Source organism: Ambystoma mexicanum, chromosome 5q (genome assembly GCF_040938575.1).
Source record: "Ambystoma mexicanum isolate Mex_15411 chromosome 5q, UKY_AmexF1_1, whole genome shotgun sequence".
NCBI classification, from domain to species: Eukaryota; Metazoa; Chordata; class Amphibia; order Caudata; family Ambystomatidae; genus Ambystoma; species Ambystoma mexicanum.
The window spans coordinates 1,152,405,485-1,152,421,781 of record NC_090933.1 but is presented as its reverse complement, the minus strand read 5'-3'; positions in this window follow the sequence as shown (position 1 = coordinate 1,152,421,781).

Below are 16,297 nucleotides of genomic sequence, written 5' to 3'. Positions count from 1 at the left end.
ACACCCGGCTCATGCCCTGTGTCTCTCTCCTGTTCCCCCTACCCCCGCTTATGACTCGCGTCTATCCTGTAACCCCTCACCCCACCGGTCATGCCCCGTGTCTCTCTCCTGTTACCCCCCACACCCTTCTCATGCCCCGTGTCTCTATCCTGTTACCCCCCCACCCCCTCTCATGCCCCGTGTCTCTCTCCTATTGCACCCACCCCCCGATCATGCCCGTGTCTCCCTGCTGTTGCCCCCCAGCCCCGGCCATGCCCCGTGTCTCCCTGCTGTTGACCCCCAACCCCCGCTCATGCCCTGTGTCTCTCTCCTGTTACCTCCACCTCCCTCTCATGCCCCGTGTCTCCCCCGTGTTCCCCCACCCCCGCTCATGCCCTGTGTCTCTTTCCTGTTGCTCCCCACCCCCCGCTCATGCCCCGTGTCTCTCTCATGTTGCCTCCCGCTCATGCCCCGTGTCTCTCTCACGTTGCCCCCACCCCCCTCTCATGCCCCGTGTCTATCTCCTGTTGCCCCCCACCCCAAGTCATGCCCTGTGTCTCTCTCCTGTTGCCCTCCACCCCCCAGTCATGCCCCGTGTCTCTCTTCTGTTACCCCCCACCCCCCATCTCATGCCCCGTGTCTCCCTCGTGTTCCCCCCACCCCCGCTCATGCCCCGTGTCTCCCTGGTGTTCCCCCCATCCCCCGCTCATGCCCCGTGTCTCCCCGCTGTTGCCCCCCACCCCTGCTCATGCCCCATGTCTCTCTCCTGTTACCCCCACCCTCCGCTCATGCCCCGTGTCTCTCTCCTGTTACCCCCCTCTCATGCCCTTTGTCTCTCTCCTGTTGCCCCCCACACCCCACTCATGCCCCATGACTCCCTGCTGTTGCCCCCCACCCCCCGCTCATGCCCCGTGTCTTTCTCCTGTTACCGCCCACCCCCCTCTCATGCCCCGTGTCTTTCTCCAGCTACCCCCCACCCCCTCTCATGCCCTGTGGCTCTCTCCTGTTGCCCCCCACCCCCCGGTCATGCCCCGTGTCTCCCTTCTGTTGCCCCCACCCCCTGGTCATGCCCCGTGTCTCCCTGCTGTTGCCCCCCACCCCCCTCTCATGCCCCGTGTCTCTCTCCTGTTGCCCCCCACCCCCACCTTTGCCCTGTGTCTCTCTCCTGTTGCCCCCCTAGTCATGCCCCATAACTCTCTTCTGTTACCCCCACCCCCTCTCATGCCCCGTGTCTCCCTCGTGTTCCCCCCACCCCCACTCATGCCCTGTGTCTCCCTCGTGTTCCCCCCACCCCCGCTCATGCCCAGTGTATCCATGATGTTGCCCCCCATCCCCCGCTCATGCCCCGTGTCTCCCTGCAGTTGCCTCCCACCCCCTGCTCATGCCCCGAGTCTCCCTGCTGTTCCCCCCACCCCCTGGTCATGCCCCGTTTCTCCCTGCTGTTGCCCCCCACCCACCGCTAATGCCCCATGTCTCCCTGCTGTTACCCCCATCTCATGCCCCGTGTCTCCCTCGTGTTCCACCCACCCCCCGCTCATGCCACGTGTCTCCCTGCTGTTGCCCCCACCCTCCTCTCATGCCCTGTGTCTCTCTCCTGTTACCCCCACCCCCTCTCATGCCCCGTGTCTCCCTCGTGTTCCCCCCACCCCCACTCATGCCCTGTGTCTCCCTCGTGTTCCCCCCACCCCCGCTCATGCCCAGTGTATCCATGATGTTGCCCCCCATCCCCCTCTCATGCCCCGTGTCTCCCTGCAGTTGCCTCCCACCCCCGCTCATGCCCCGTGTATCCCTGCTGTTGCCCCATCCCCCGCTCATGCACCGTGTCTCCCTGCTGTTGCACACCACCCCTGCTCATGCCTGTGTCTCTCTCCTGTTGCCCCCCACCCCTCTCTCATGCCCCGTGTCGCTCTCCTGTTGCCCCCCACCCCCACCTTTGCCCTGTGTCTCTCTCCTGTTGCCCCCCCAGTCATGCCCCATGTCTCTCTTCTGTTACCCCCACCCCCTCTCATGCCCCGTGTCTCCCTCGTGTTCCCCCAACCCCCACTCATGCCCTGTGTCTCCCTCGTGTTCCCCCCACCCCCGCTCATGCCCAGTGTATCCATGATGTTGCCCCCCATCCCCCGCTCATGCCCCGTCTCTCCCTGCTGTTGCCTCCCACCCCCGCTCATGCCCCGTGTATCCCTGCTGTTGCCCCATCCCCCGCTCATGCACCGTGTCTCCCTGCTGTTGCCCACCACCCCTGCTCATGCCTGTGTCTCTCTCCTGTTACCCCCCCGACCCCGGCTCATGCCCTGTGTCTCTCTCCTGTTACCCCCCACCCCCCTCTCATGCCCTGTGTCTCTCTCCTGTTGCCCCCCACCCCCTGGTTATGCCCCATGTATCCCTGCTGTTGCCCCCCAACCCCCTCTCATGCCCCGTGTATCCCTGCTGTTGCCTCCCACCCCCGCTCATGGCCTGTGTCTCCCTGCTGTTGCCCCCAATCCCCGCTCATGCCCCGTGTTTCCCTGCTGTTACACCCCACCCCCTGCTCATGCCCTGAGTCTCCCTGCTGTTCCCCCCACCCCCTGGTCATGCCCCGTTTCTCCCTGCTGTTGCCCCCCACCCACCGCTCATGCCCCATGTCTCCCTGCTGTTACCCCCCTCTCATGCCCCGTGTCTCCCTCGTGTTCCACCGACCCCCCGCTCATGCCACGTGTCTCCCTGCTGTTGCCCCCACCCCCCTCTCATGCCCTGTGTCTCTCTCCTGTTACCCCCACCCCCTCTCATGCCCTGTGTCTCTCTCCTGTTGTCCCCCACACCCGGTCATGCCCCGTGTCTCCCTGCCCCAAACCCCCGCTCATGCCCCGTGTCTCTTCCTATTACCCCCACCCCTGGTCATGCCCCGTGTCTCCCTGCTGTTGCCCCCCACCCCCTGCTCATGCCCCATGTCTCTCTCCTGTTACCCCCACCCCCGGTCATGCCCTGTGTCTCTCTCCTGTTGCCCCCACCCCCCGCTCATGCCCTGTGTCTCTCTCCTGTGCCCCCCACTCCCCCTCATGCCCCGTGTCTCCCTGCTGTTGCCCCCCTCTCATGCCCATGTCTCTCTCCATGTTGCCCCCACACCCCGGTCATGCCCCGTGTCTCCCTGTTGTTGCCCCCCACTCAAGCCCCGTGTCTCTCTCCTGTTACCCTCCACCCTCTGGTCATGCCCCGTGTCTCCCTGCTGTTCCCCCCACCCCCGATCATGCCTCGTGTCTCCCCTGTTGCTCCCCACCCCCCTCTCATGCCCCGTGTCTCTCTCCTGTTGCCCCCAACCCCGGTCATGCCCCGTGTCTCCCTGCTGTTGCCCCCCACCCGCCTCTCATGCCCTGTGTCTCTCTCCTGTTGCCCCCCACCCCCACCTTTGCCCTGTATCTCTCTCCTGTTGCCCCCCAGTCATGCCCCATGTCTCTCTTCTGTTACCCCCACCCCTCTCATGCCCCGTGTCTCCCTCGTGTTCCCCCCACCCCCACTCATGCCCTGTGTCTCCCTCGTGTTCCCCCCACCCCCGCTCATGCCCAGTGTATCCATGATGTTGCCCCCATCCCCCTGGTCATGCCCCGTGTCTCCCTGCTGTTGCCCTCCACCCCCGCTCATGCCCTGTGTCTCTCTCCTGTTACCCCCCACCCCCCGCTCAGGCCCTGTGTCTCTCTCCTGTTGCCCCCACCCCCGGTCATGCCCCGTGTCTCCCTCCTGTTGCCTCCCACCCCCCGTCATGCCCCGTGTCTCCCTGCTGTTACCCCCCACCCCCCACTCATGCCCCGAGTCTCTCTCCTGTTACCCCCCCACCCCCTCTCATGCCCCGTGTCTCTCTCCTGTTACCCTCCCACCCCCTCTCATGCCCCGTGTCTCTCTCCTGTTACACCCCACCCTCATGCCCTGTGTCTCTCTCCTGTTGCCCCCCACCCCCCGGTCATGCCCCGTGTCTCCTTGCTGTTGCCCCCCACCCCCCGCTCATGCCCTGTCTCCCTCTCCTGTTACCCCCCACCCCCACTAATGCCCCATGTCTCCCTGCTGTTGCCCCCAAACCCCGCTCATGCCCCGTGTCTCTCTCCTGTTACCCCCCACCCCCTGGTCATGCCCTGTGTCTCCCTGCTGTTGCCCCCACCCCCCGCTCATGCCCCGTGTCTCTCTCCTGTTACCCCCCCGCTCAGGCCCCGTGTCTCTAACCTGTTGCCCCCACCCCGCTCATGCCCCGTGTCTCTCTCCTGTTACCCCCTACCCCCCTCTCATGCCCCGTGTATCTCTCCTGTTGCTTCCCACCCCCAGGCATGCCCCGTGTATCCCTGCTGTTGCCCCCCATCCCCCGCTCATGCCCCATGTCTCTCTCCTGTTACCCCCCACACCCCAGTCATGCCCCATGTCTCCCTGTTGTTGCCCCCCACCCCCTGCTCATGCCGCCTGTGTCTCTCCTGCTACCCCCCACCCCCTGGTCATGCCCCGTGTCTCCCTGCTGTTGCCCCCCACCCCCGCTCATGCCCCGTGTCTCTCTCCTGTTACCCCCACCCTCATTCTCCGTGTCTCTCTCCTGTTGCCCTCCACCCCCTGGTCATGCCCCGTGTCTCCCTGCTGTTGCCCCCAACCCACCGCTCATGCCCCGTGTGTCCCTGCTGTTACCCCCCACCACCCTCTAATGCCCCGTGTCTCCCTCGTGTTCCCCCACCCCGCTCATTCCCGTGTCTCCCTGCTGTTGCCCCCACCCCGCTCTCATGCCCCGTGTCTCTCTCATGTTACCCCCAACCCCTCTCATGCCCTGTGTCTCTCTCATGTTGTCCCCCACACCTGGTCATGCCCAGGTTCTCCCTGCTGTTGCCCCCAAACCCTGCTCATGCCCTGTGTCTCTCTCCTGTTATCCCCCTCCCCCTGGTCATGCCCCGTGTCTCCCTGCTGTTGCCCTCCACCCCCCGCTCATGCCCTGTGTCTCTCTCCTGTTACCCCCACCCCCCGCTCAGGCCCCGTGTCTCTCTCCTGTTGCCCCCACCCCCGGTCATGCCCGGTGTCTCTCTGCTGTTGCCCCCCAGCCCCTGCTCATGCCCCGTGTCTCTCTCCTGTTACCCCCCTCCCCCCGCTCAGGCCCCATGTCTCTCTCCTGCTGCCCCCACCCCCAGTCATGCCCCGTGTCTCTCTGCTGTTGCCCCCCACCCCCGCTCATGCCCCGTGTCTCTCTCCTGTTCCCCCACCCACTGCTCATGCCCCGTGTCTCTCTCCTGTTACCCCCCACCCCCCGCTCATGCCCCGTGTCTCTCTCCTGTTACCCCCACCCCCCTCTCATGCCCCGTGTATCCCTGGTGTTCCCCCACCCCCACTCATGCCCCGTGCTTCCCTGCTGTTGCCCCCCACCCCCTGCTCATGCCCCGTGTCTATCCTGTTACCCCCCACCCCCTCTCATGCCCCGTGTCACTCTCCTATTGCCTCCCACTCCCCAATCATGCCCCGTTTCTCCCATCTGTTGCCCCCACCCCGGTCATGCCCCGTGTCTCCTGCTGTTGCCCCCCAACCCCGCTCAAGCCTGTGTCTCTCTCCTGTTACCTCCACCCCCTCTCATGCCCCGTGTCTCTCTCCTGTTGCCCCCACCCCCCGCTCATGCCCCGTGTCTCTCTCATGTTGCCCCCCACCCCCCACTCATGCCCCGTGTCTCTCTCCTGTTACCCCCTACCCCCCCTCTCATGCCCCGTGTCTCTCTCCTGTTGCTTCCCACCCCCAGGCATGCCCCGTGTATCCCTGCTGTTGCCCCCCATCCCCCCGCTAATGCCCCGTGTCTCCCTGCTGTTGCCTCCCACCCCCGCTCATGGCCCGTGTCTCCCTGCTGTTGCCCCCAATCCCCGCTCATGCCCCGTGTCTCCCTGCTGTTACCCCCCACCCCCTGCTCATGCCCCGAGTCTCCCTGCTGTTCCCCCACCCCCTGGTCATGCCCCGTTTCTCCCTGCTGTTGCCCCCCACCCAGCTCTCATACCCCGTGTCTCTCTCCTGTTACCCCCACCCCCCTCTCATGCCCTGTGTCTCTCTCCTGTTGTCCCCCACACCCGGTCATGCCCCGTGTCTCCCTGCCCCAAACCCCCGCTCATGCCCCATGTCTCTCTCCTATTACCCCCACCCCTGGTCATGCCCCGTGTCTCCCTGCTGTTGCCCCCCACCCCCTGCTCATGCCCCATGTCTCTCTCCTGTTACCACCCCGCTCAGGCCCTGTGTCTCTCTCCTGTTGCCCCCACCCCCGGTCATGCCCTGTGTCTCTCTCCTGTTGCCCCCACCCCCCGCTCATGCCCTGTGTCTCTCTCCTGTGCCCCCCACTCCCCTCTCATGCCCCGTGTCTCCCTGCTGTTGCCCCACTCTCATGCCCCATGTCTCTCTCCTGTTGCCCCCCACACCCCGGTCATGCCCCGTGTCTCCCTGTTGTTGCCCCCCACTCAAGCCCCGTGTCTCTCTCCTGTTACCCTCCACCCTCTGGTCATGCCCCGTGTCTCCCTGCTGTTCCCCCCACCGCCGATCATGCCTCGTGTCTCCCATGTTGCTCCCCACCCCCCTCTCATGCCCCGTGTCTCTCTCCTGTTGCCCCCAACCCCCCGGTCATGCCCCGTGTCTCCCTGCTGTTGCCCCCCACCCCCCTCTCATGCCCCGTGTCTCTCTCCTGTTGCCCCCCACCCCCACCTTTGCCCTGTGTCTCTCTCCTGTTGCCCCCCTAGTCATGCCCCATGTCTCTCTTCTGTTACCCCCACCCCCTCTCATGCCCCGTGTCTCCCTCGTGTTCCCCCCACCCCCACTCATGCCCTGTGTCTCCCTCGTGTTCCCCCCACCCCCGCTCATGCCCAGTGTATCTATGATGTTGCCCCCCATCCCCCGCTCATGCCCCGTGTCTCCCTGCAGTTGCCTCCCACCCCCTGCTCATGCCCCGAGTCTCCCTGCTGTTCCCCCCACCCCCTGGTCATGCCCCGTTTCTCCCTGCTGTTGCCCCCACCCACCGCTCATGCCCCATGTCTCCCTGCTGTTACCCCCATCTCATGCCCCGTGTCTCCCTCGTGTTCCACCAACCCCCCGCTCATGCCACGTGTCTCCCTGCTGTTGCCCCCACCCCCCTCTCATGCCCTGTGTCTCTCTCCTGTTACCCCCACCCCCTCTCATGCCCCGTGTCTCCCTCGTGTTCCCCCCACCCCCACTCATGCCCTGTGTCTCCCTCGTGTTCCCCCCACCCCCGCTCATGCCCAGTGTATCCATGATGTTGCCCCCATCCCCCGCTCATGCCCCGTGTCTCCCTGCAGTTGCCTCCCACCCCCGCTCATGCCCCGTGTATCCCTGCTGTTGCCCCATCCCCCGCTCATGCACCGTGTCTCCCTGCTGTTGCCCACCACCCCTGCTCATGCCTGTGTCTCTCTCCTGTTGCCCCCCACCCCCCTCTCATGCCCCGTGTCTCTCTCCTGTTGCCCCCACCCCCACCTTTGCCCTGTGTCTCTCTCCTGTTGCCCCCTAAGTCATGCCCCATGTCTCTCTTCTGTTACCCCCACCCCCTCTCATGCCCCGTGTCTCCCTCGTGTTCCCCCCACCCCCACTCATGCCCTGTGTCTCCCTCGTGTTCCCCCCACCCCCGCTCATGCCCAGTGTATCCATGATGTTGCCCCCCATCCCCCGCTCATGCCCCGTCTCTCCCTGCTGTTGCCTCCCACCCCCGCTCATGCCCCGTGTATCCCTGCTGTTGCCCCATCCCCCGCTCATGCACCGTGTCTCCCTGCTGTTGCCCACCACCCCTGCTCATGCCTGTGTCTCTCTCCTGTTACCCCCCGACCCCGGCTCATGCCCTGTGTCTCTCTCCTGTTACCCCCCACACCCCTCTCATGCCCTGCGTCTCTCTCCTGTTGCCCCCCAACCCCTGGTTATGCCCCGTGTCTCCCTGCTGTTGCCTCCCACCCCCGCTCATGGCCCGTGTCTCCCTGCTGTTGCCCACAATCCCCGCTCATGCCCCGTGTTTCCCTGCTGTTACCCCCCACCCCCTGCTCATGCCCCGAGTCTCCCTGCTGTTCCCCCCACCCCCTGGTCATGCCCCGTTTCTCCCTGCTGTTGCCCCCCACCCACCGCTCATGCCCCATGTCTCCCTCGTGTTCCACCCACCCGCCGCTCATGCCACGTGTCTCCCTGCTGTTGCCCCCAAACCCTGCTCATGCCCTGTGTCTCTCTCCTGTTATCCCCCTCCCCCTGGTCATGCCCCGTGTCTCCCTGCTGTTGCCCTCCACCCCCCGCTCATGCCCTGTGTCTCTCTCCTGTTACCCCCACCCCCCGCTCAGGCCCCGTGTCTCTCTCCTGTTGCCCCCACCCCCGGTCATGCCCGGTGTCTCTCTGCTGTTGCCCCCAGCCCCTGCTCATGCCCCGTGTCTCTCTCCTGTTACCCCCCTCCCCCCGCTCAGGCCCCATGTCTCTCTCCTGCTGCCCCCACCCCCAGTCATGCCCCGTGTCTCTCTGCTGTTGCCCCCCACCCCCGCTCATGCCCCGTGTCTCTCTCCTGTTCCCCCACCCACCGCTCATGCCCCGTGTCTCTCTCCTGTTACCCCCACCCCCCGCTCATGCCCCGTGTCTCTCTCCTGTTACCCCCACCCCCCTCTCATGCCCCGTGTATCCCTGGTGTTCCCCCCACCCCCCACTCATGCCCCGTGCTTCCCTGCTGTTGCCCCCCACCCCCTGCTCATGCCCCGTGTCTATCCTGTTACCCCCCACCCCCTCTCATGCCCCGTGTCACTCTCCTATTGCCTCCCACTCCCCAATCATGCCCCGTGTCTCCCATCTGTTGCCCCCACCCCGGTCATGCCCCGTGTCTCCCTGCTGTTGCCCCCCAACCCCCGCTCAAGCCCTGTGTCTCTCTCCTGTTACCTCCACCCCCTCTCATGCCCCGTGTCTCTCTCCTGTTGCCCCCACCCCCCGCTCATGCCCCGTGTCTCTCTCATGTTGCCCCCCACCCCCCACTCATGCCCCGTGTCTCTCTCCTGTTACCCCCTACCCCCCTCTCATGCCCCGTGTCTCTCTCCTGTTGCTTCCCACCCCCAGGCATGCCCCGTGTATCCCTGCTGTTGCCCCCCATCCCCCGCTAATGCCCCGTGTCTCCCTGCTGTTGCCTCCCACCCCCGCTCATGGCCCGTGTCTCCCTGCTGTTGCCCCCAATCCCCGCTCATGCCCCGTGTCTCCCTGCTGTTACCCCCCACCCCCTGCTCATGCCCAGAGTCTCCCTGCTGTTCCCCCACCCCCTGGTCATGCCCCGTTTCTCCCTGCTGTTGCCCCCCACCCACCGCTCATGCCCCATGTCTCCCTGCTGTTACCCCCCTCTCATGCCCCGTGTCTCCCTCGTGTTCCACCCACCCCCCGCTCATGCCACGTGTCTCCCTGCTGTTGCCCCCACCCCCCTCTCATGCCCTGTGTCTCTCTCCTGTTACCCCCACCCCCCTCTCATGCCCTGTGTCTCTCTCCTGTTGTCCCCCACACCCGGTCATGCCCCGTGTCTCCCTGCCCCAAACCCCCGCTCATGCCCCGTGTCTCTCTCCTATTACCCCCACCCCTGGTCATGCCCCGTGTCTCCCTGCTGTTGCCCCCCACCCCCTGCTCATGCCCCATGTCTCTCTCCTGTTACCACCCCGCTCAGGCCCTGTGTCTCTCTCCTGTTGCCCCCCCCCCGGTCATGCCCTGTGTCTCTCTCCTGTTGCCCCCACCCCCCGCTCATGCCCTGTGTCTCTCTCCTGTGCCCCCCATTCCCCTCTCATGCCCTGTGTCTTCCTGCTGTTGCCCCCCTCTCATGCCCCATGTCTCTCTCCTGTTTCCTCCCACACCCCAGTCATGCCCCGTGTCTCCCTGTTGTTGCCCCCCACTCAAGCCCCGTGTCTCTCTCCTGTTACCCTCCACCCTCTGGTCATGCCCCGTGTCTCCCTGCTGTTCCCCCCACCGCCGATCATGCCTCGTGTCTCCCATGTTGCTCCCCACCCCCCTCTCATGCCCCGTGTCTCTCTCCTGTTGCCCCCAACCCCCCGGTCATGCCCCGTGTCTCCCTGCTGTTGCCCCCCACCCCCCTCTCATGCCCCGTGTCTCTCTCCTGTTGCCCCCCACCCCCACCTTTGCCCTGTGTCTCTCTCCTGTTGCCCCCCTAGTCATGCCCCATGTCTCTCTTCTGTTACCCCCACCCCCTCTCATGCCCCGTGTCTCCCTCGTGTTCCCCCCACCCCCACTCATGCCCTGTGTCTCCCTCGTGTTCCCCCCACCCCCGCTCATGCCCAGTGTATCCATGATGTTGCCCCCCATCCCCCGCTCATGCCCCGTGTCTCCCTGCAGTTGCCTCCCACCCCCTGCTCATGCCCCGAGTCTCCCTGCTGTTCCCCCCACCCCCTGGTCATGCCCCGTTTCTCCCTGCTGTTGCCCCCCACCCACCGCTCATGCCCCATGTCTCCCTGCTGTTACCCCCATCTCATGCCCCGTGTCTCCCTCGTGTTCCACCAACCCCCCGCTCATGCCACGTGTCTCCCTGCTGTTGCCCCCACCCCCCTCTCATGCCCTGTGTCTCTCTCCTGTTACCCCCACCCCCTCTCATGCCCCGTGTCTCCCTCGTGTTCCCCCCACCCCCACTCATGCCCTGTGTCTCCCTCGTGTTCCCCCCACCCCCGCTCATGCCCAGTGTATCCATGATGTTGCCCCCATCCCCCGCTCATGCCCCGTGTCTCCCTGCAGTTGCCTCCCACACCCGCTCATGCCCCGTGTATCCCTGCTGTTGCCCCATCCCCCGCTCATGCACCGTGTCTCCCTGCTGTTGCCCACCACCCCTGCTCATGCCTGTGTCTCTCTCCTGTTGCCCCCCACCCCCCTCTCATGCCCCGTGTCTCTCTCCTGTTGCCCCCCACCCCCACCTTTGCCCTGTGTCTCTCTCCTGTTGCCCCCCCAGTCATGCCCCATGTCTCTCTTCTGTTACCCCCACCCCCTCTCATGCCCCGTGTCTCCCTCGTGTTCCCCCCACCCCCACTCATGCCCTGTGTCTCCCTCGTGTTCCCCCCACCCCCGCTCATGCCCAGTGTATCCATGATGTTGCCCCCATCCCCCGCTCATGCCCCGTCTCTCCCTGCTGCTGCCTCCCACCCCCGCTCATGCCCCGTGTATCCCTGCTGTTGCCCCATCCCCCGCTCATGCACCGTGTCTCCCTGCTGTTGCCCACCACCCCTGCTCATGCCTGTGTCTCTCTCCTGTTACCCCCCAACCCCGGCTCATGCCCTGTGTCTCTCTCCTGTTACCCCCCACCCCCCTCTCATGCCCTGTGTCTCTCTCCTGTTGCCCCCCACCCCCTGGTTATGCCCCATGTATCCCTGCTGTTGCCCCTCAACCCCCTCTCATGCCCCGTGTCTCCCTGCTGTTGCTTCCCACCCCCGCTCATGGCCCGTGTCTCCCTGCTGTTGCCCCCAATCCCCGCTCATGCCCCGTGTTTCCCTGCTGTTACCCCCACCCCCTGCTCATGCCCCGAGTCTCCCTGCTGTTCCCCCCACCCCCTGGTCATGCCCCGTTTCTCCCTGCTGTTGCCCCCCACCCACCGCTCATGCCCCATGTCTCCCTGCTGTTACCCCCCTCTCATGCCCCGTGTCTCCCTCGTGTTCCACCCACCCGCCGCTCATGCCACGTGTCTCCCTGCTGTTGCCCCCACCCCCCTCTCATGCCCTGTGTCTCTCTCCTGTTACCCCCACCCCCCTCTCATGCCCTGTGTCTCTCTCCTGTTGTCCCCCACACCCGGTCATGCCCCGTGTCTCCCTGCCCCAAACCCCCGCTCATGCCCCGTGTCTCTCTCCTATTACCCCCACCCCTGGTCATGCCCCGTGTCTCCCTGCTGTTGCCCCCCACCCCCTGCTCATGCCCCATGTCTCTCTCCTGTTACCCCCCCGCTCAGGCCCTGTGTCTCTCTCCTGTTGCCCCCACCCCCGGTCATGCCCTGTGTCTCTCTCCTGTTGCCCCCACCCCCCGCTCATGCCCTGTGTCTCTCTCCTGTGCCCCCCACTCCCCCCTCATGCCCCGTGTCTCCCTGCTGTTGCCCCCCTCTCATGCCCAATGTCTCTCTCCTGTTGCCCCCACACCCCGGTCATGCCCCGTGTCTCCCTGTTGTTGCCCCCCACTCAAGCCCCGTGTCTCTCTCCTGTTACCCTCCACCCTCTGGTCATGCCCCGTGTCTCCCTGCTGTTCCCCCCACCCCCGATCATGCCTCGTGTCTCCCCTGTTGCTCCCCACCCCCCTCTCATGCCCCGTGTCTCTCTCCTGTTGCCCCCAACCCCCGGTCATGCCCCGTGTCTCCCTGCTGTTGCCCCCCACCCGCCTCTCATGCCCCGTGTCTCTCTCCTGTTGCCCCCCACCCCCACCTTTGCCCTGTGTCTCTCTCCTGTTGCCCCCCCAGTCATGCCCCATGTCTCTCTTCTGTTACCCCCACCCCCTCTCATGCCCCGTGTCTCCCTCGTGTTCCCCCCACCCCCACTCATGCCCTGTGTCTCCCTCGTGTTCCCCCCCCCCCGCTCATGCCCAGTGTATCCATGATGTTGCCCCCCATCCCCCGCTCATGCCCCGTGTCCCCCTGCTGTTGCCTCACACCCCCGCTCATGCCCCGTGTATCCCTGCTGTTACCCCATCCCCCGCTCATGCACCGTGTCTCCCTGCTGTTGCCCACCACCCCTGCTCATGCCTGTGTCTCTCTCCTGTTGCCCCCCACCCCCCTCTCATGCCCCGTGTCTCTCTCCTGTTGCCCCCCACCCCCACCTTTGCCCTGTGTCTCTCTCCTGTTGCCCCCCCAGTCATGCCCCATGTCTCTCTTCTGTTACCCCCACCCCCTCTCATGCTCCGTGTCTCCCTCGTGTTCCCCCACCCCCACTCATGCCCTGTGTTTCCCTCGTGTTCCCCCCAACCCCGCTCATTGCCAGTGTATCCATGATGTTGCCCCCATCCCCCGCTCATGCCCCGTCTCTCCCTGCTGTTGCCTCCAACCCCCGCTCATGCCCCGTTTCTCCCTGCTGTTGCCCCCCACCCACCACTCATGCCCCATGTCTCCCTGCTGTTACCCCCCTCTCATGCCCCGTGTCTCCCTCGTGTTCCACCCACCCGCCGCTCATGCCACGTGTCTCCCTGCTGTTGCCCCCACCCCCCTCTCATGCCCTGTGTCTCTCTCCTGTTACCCCCACCCCCCTCTCATGCCCTGTGTCTCTCTCCTGTTGTCCCCCACACCCGGTCATGCCCCGTGTCTCCCTGCCCCAAACCCCCGCTCATGCCCCGTGTCTCTCTCCTATTACCCCCACCCCTGGTCATGCCCCGTGTCTCCCTGCTGTTGCCCCCCACCCCCTGCTCATGCCCCATGTCTCTCTCCTGTTACCCCCCCGCTCAGGCCCTGTGTCTCTCTCCTGTTGCCCCCACCCCCGGTCATGCCCTGTGTCTCTCTCCTGTTGCCCCCACCCCCCGCTCATGCCCTGTGTCTCTCTCCTGTGCCCCCCACTCCCCCCTCATGCCCCGTGTCTCCCTGCTGTTGCCCCCCTCTCATGCCCAATGTCTCTCTCCTGTTGCCCCCACACCCCGGTCATGCCCCGTGTCTCCCTGTTGTTGCCCCCCACTCAAGCCCCGTGTCTCTCTCCTGTTACCCTCCACCCTCTGGTCATGCCCCGTGTCTCCCTGCTGTTCCCCCCACCCCCGATCATGCCTCGTGTCTCCCCTGTTGCTCCCCACCCCCCTCTCATGCCCCGTGTCTCTCTCCTGTTGCCCCCAACCCCCGGTCATGCCCCGTGTCTCCCTGCTGTTGCCCCCCACCCGCCTCTCATGCCCCGTGTCTCTCTCCTGTTGCCCCCCACCCCCACCTTTGCCCTGTGTCTCTCTCCTGTTGCCCCCCCAGTCATGCCCCATGTCTCTCTTCTGTTACCCCCACCCCCTCTCATGCCCCGTGTCTCCCTCGTGTTCCCCCCACCCCCACTCATGCCCTGTGTCTCCCTCGTGTTCCCCCCACCCCCGCTCATGCCCAGTGTATCCATGATGTTGCCCCCCATCCCCCGCTCATGCCCCGTGTCTCCCTGCTGTTGCCTCACACCCCCGCTCATGCCCCGTGTATCCCTGCTGTTGCCCCATCCCCCGCTCATGCACCGTGTCTCCCTGCTGTTGCCCACCACCCCTGCTCATGCCTGTGTCTCTCTCCTGTTGCCCCCCACCCCCCTCTCATGCCCCGTGTCTCTCTCCTGTTGCCCCCCACCCCCACCTTTGCCCTGTGTCTCTCTCCTGTTGCCCCCCCAGTCATGCCCCATGTCTCTCTTCTGTTACCCCCACCCCCTCTCATGCCCCGTGTCTCCCTCGTGTTCCCCCACCCCCACTCATGCCCTGTGTCTCCCTCGTGTTCCCCCCACCCCCGCTCATTGCCAGTGTATCCATGATGTTGCCCCCATCCCCCGCTCATGCCCCGTCTCTCCCTGCTGTTGCCTCCAACCCCCGCTCATGCCCCGTGTCTCCCTGCTGTTGCCCCCCACCCCCCGCTCATGCCCCGTGTCTCCCTGCTGTTGCCCCCTGCTCATGCCCTGTGTCTCCCTGCTGTTGCCCATCACCCCCGCTCATGCCCCGTGTCTCTCTCCGGTTACCCCCCTCCCCCTCTCATGCCCAGTGTCTCCCTCGTGTTCCCCACACACCCAGCTCAAGCCCCTTGTCTCCCTGCTGTTGCCCCCACCCCCTGCTCATGCCCCGTGTCTCCCTCCTGTTGCCTCCCACCCCCCGGTCATGCCCCGTGTCTCCCTGCTGTTACCCCCCACCCCCCACTCATGCCCCGAGTCTCTCTCCTGTTCCCCTCACCCCCCACTTCTGCCTCGTGTCTCTCCTGTTACCCCCTCCCCCCGCTCATGCCCCGTGTCTCTCTCCTGTTGCCCCCTGCTCATGCCCTGTGTCTCCCTGCTGTTGCCCATCACCCCCGCTCATGCCCCGTGTCTCTCTCCGGTTACCCCCCTCCCCCTCTCATACCCAGTGTCTCCCTCGTGTTCCCCACACACCCAGCTCAAGCCCCTTGTCTCCCTGCTGTTGCCCCCACCCCCTGCTCATGCCCTGTGTCTCCCTCCTGTTGCCTCCCACCCCCCGGTCATGCCCCGTGTCTCCCTGCTGTTACCCCCCACCCCCCACTCATGCCCCGAGTCTCTCTCCTGTTACCCCCCACCCCCCTCTCATGCCCCGTGTCTCTCTCCTGTTACCCTCCCACCCCCTCTCATGCCCCGTGTCTCTCTCCTGTTACACCCCACCCTCATGCCCTGTGTCTCTGTCCTGTTGCCCCCCACCCCCAGGTCATGCCCCGTGTCTCCCTGCTGTTGCCCCCCACCCCCTGCTCATGCCCTGTCTCCCTCTCCTGTTACCCCCCACCCCCACTAATGCCCCATGTCTCCCTGCTGTTGCCCCCCAAACCCCGCTCATGCCCCGTGTCTCTCTCCTGTTACCCCCCACCCCCTGGTCATGCCCTGTTTCTCCCTGCTGTTGCCCCCACCCCCCGCTCATGCCCCGTGTCTCACTCCTGTTACCCCCCCCTCTCAGGCCCCGTGTCTCTAACCTGTTGCCCCCACCCCGCTCATGCCCTGTGTCTCTCTCCTGTTCCCCCCACCCCCCGCTTATGCCGCGTGTCTCTCCTGTTACCCCCCACCCCCGTTTATGCCCTGTGTCTTTCTCCTGTTGCCCCCCCGCTCATGCCCCATGTCTCTCTCCTGTTATCCCCCACACCCCAGTCATGCCCCATGTCTCCCTGTTGTTGCCTCCCACCCCCTGCTCATGCCGCCTGTCTCTCTCCTGCTACCCCCCACCCCCTGGTCATGCCCCGTGTCTCCCTGCTGTTGCCCCCCACCCCCGCTCATGCCCCGTGTCTCTCTCCTGTTACCCCCACCCTCATTCTCCGTGTCTCTCTCCTGTTGCCCTCCACCCCCTGGTCATGCCCGGTGTCTCCCTGCTGTTGTCCCCAACCCACCGCTCATGCCCCGTGTGTCCCTGCTGTTACCCCCCACCACCATCTAATGCCCCGTGTCTCCCTCGTGTCCCCCCACCCCCCACTCATTCCCCGTGTCTCCCTGCTGTTGCCCCCACCCCGCTCTCATGCCCCGTGTCTCTCTCATGTTACCCCCACCCCCCTCTCATGCCCTGTGTCTCTCTCATGTTGTCCCCCACACCTGGTCATGCCCAGTGTCTCCCTGCTGTTACCCCCAAACCCTGCTCATGCCCTGTGTCTCTCTCCTGTTACCCCCCCACCCCCCGCTCAGGCCCCGTGTCTCTCTCCTGTTGCCCCCACCCCCGGTCATGCCCCGTGTCTCCCTCCTGTTGCCTCCCACCC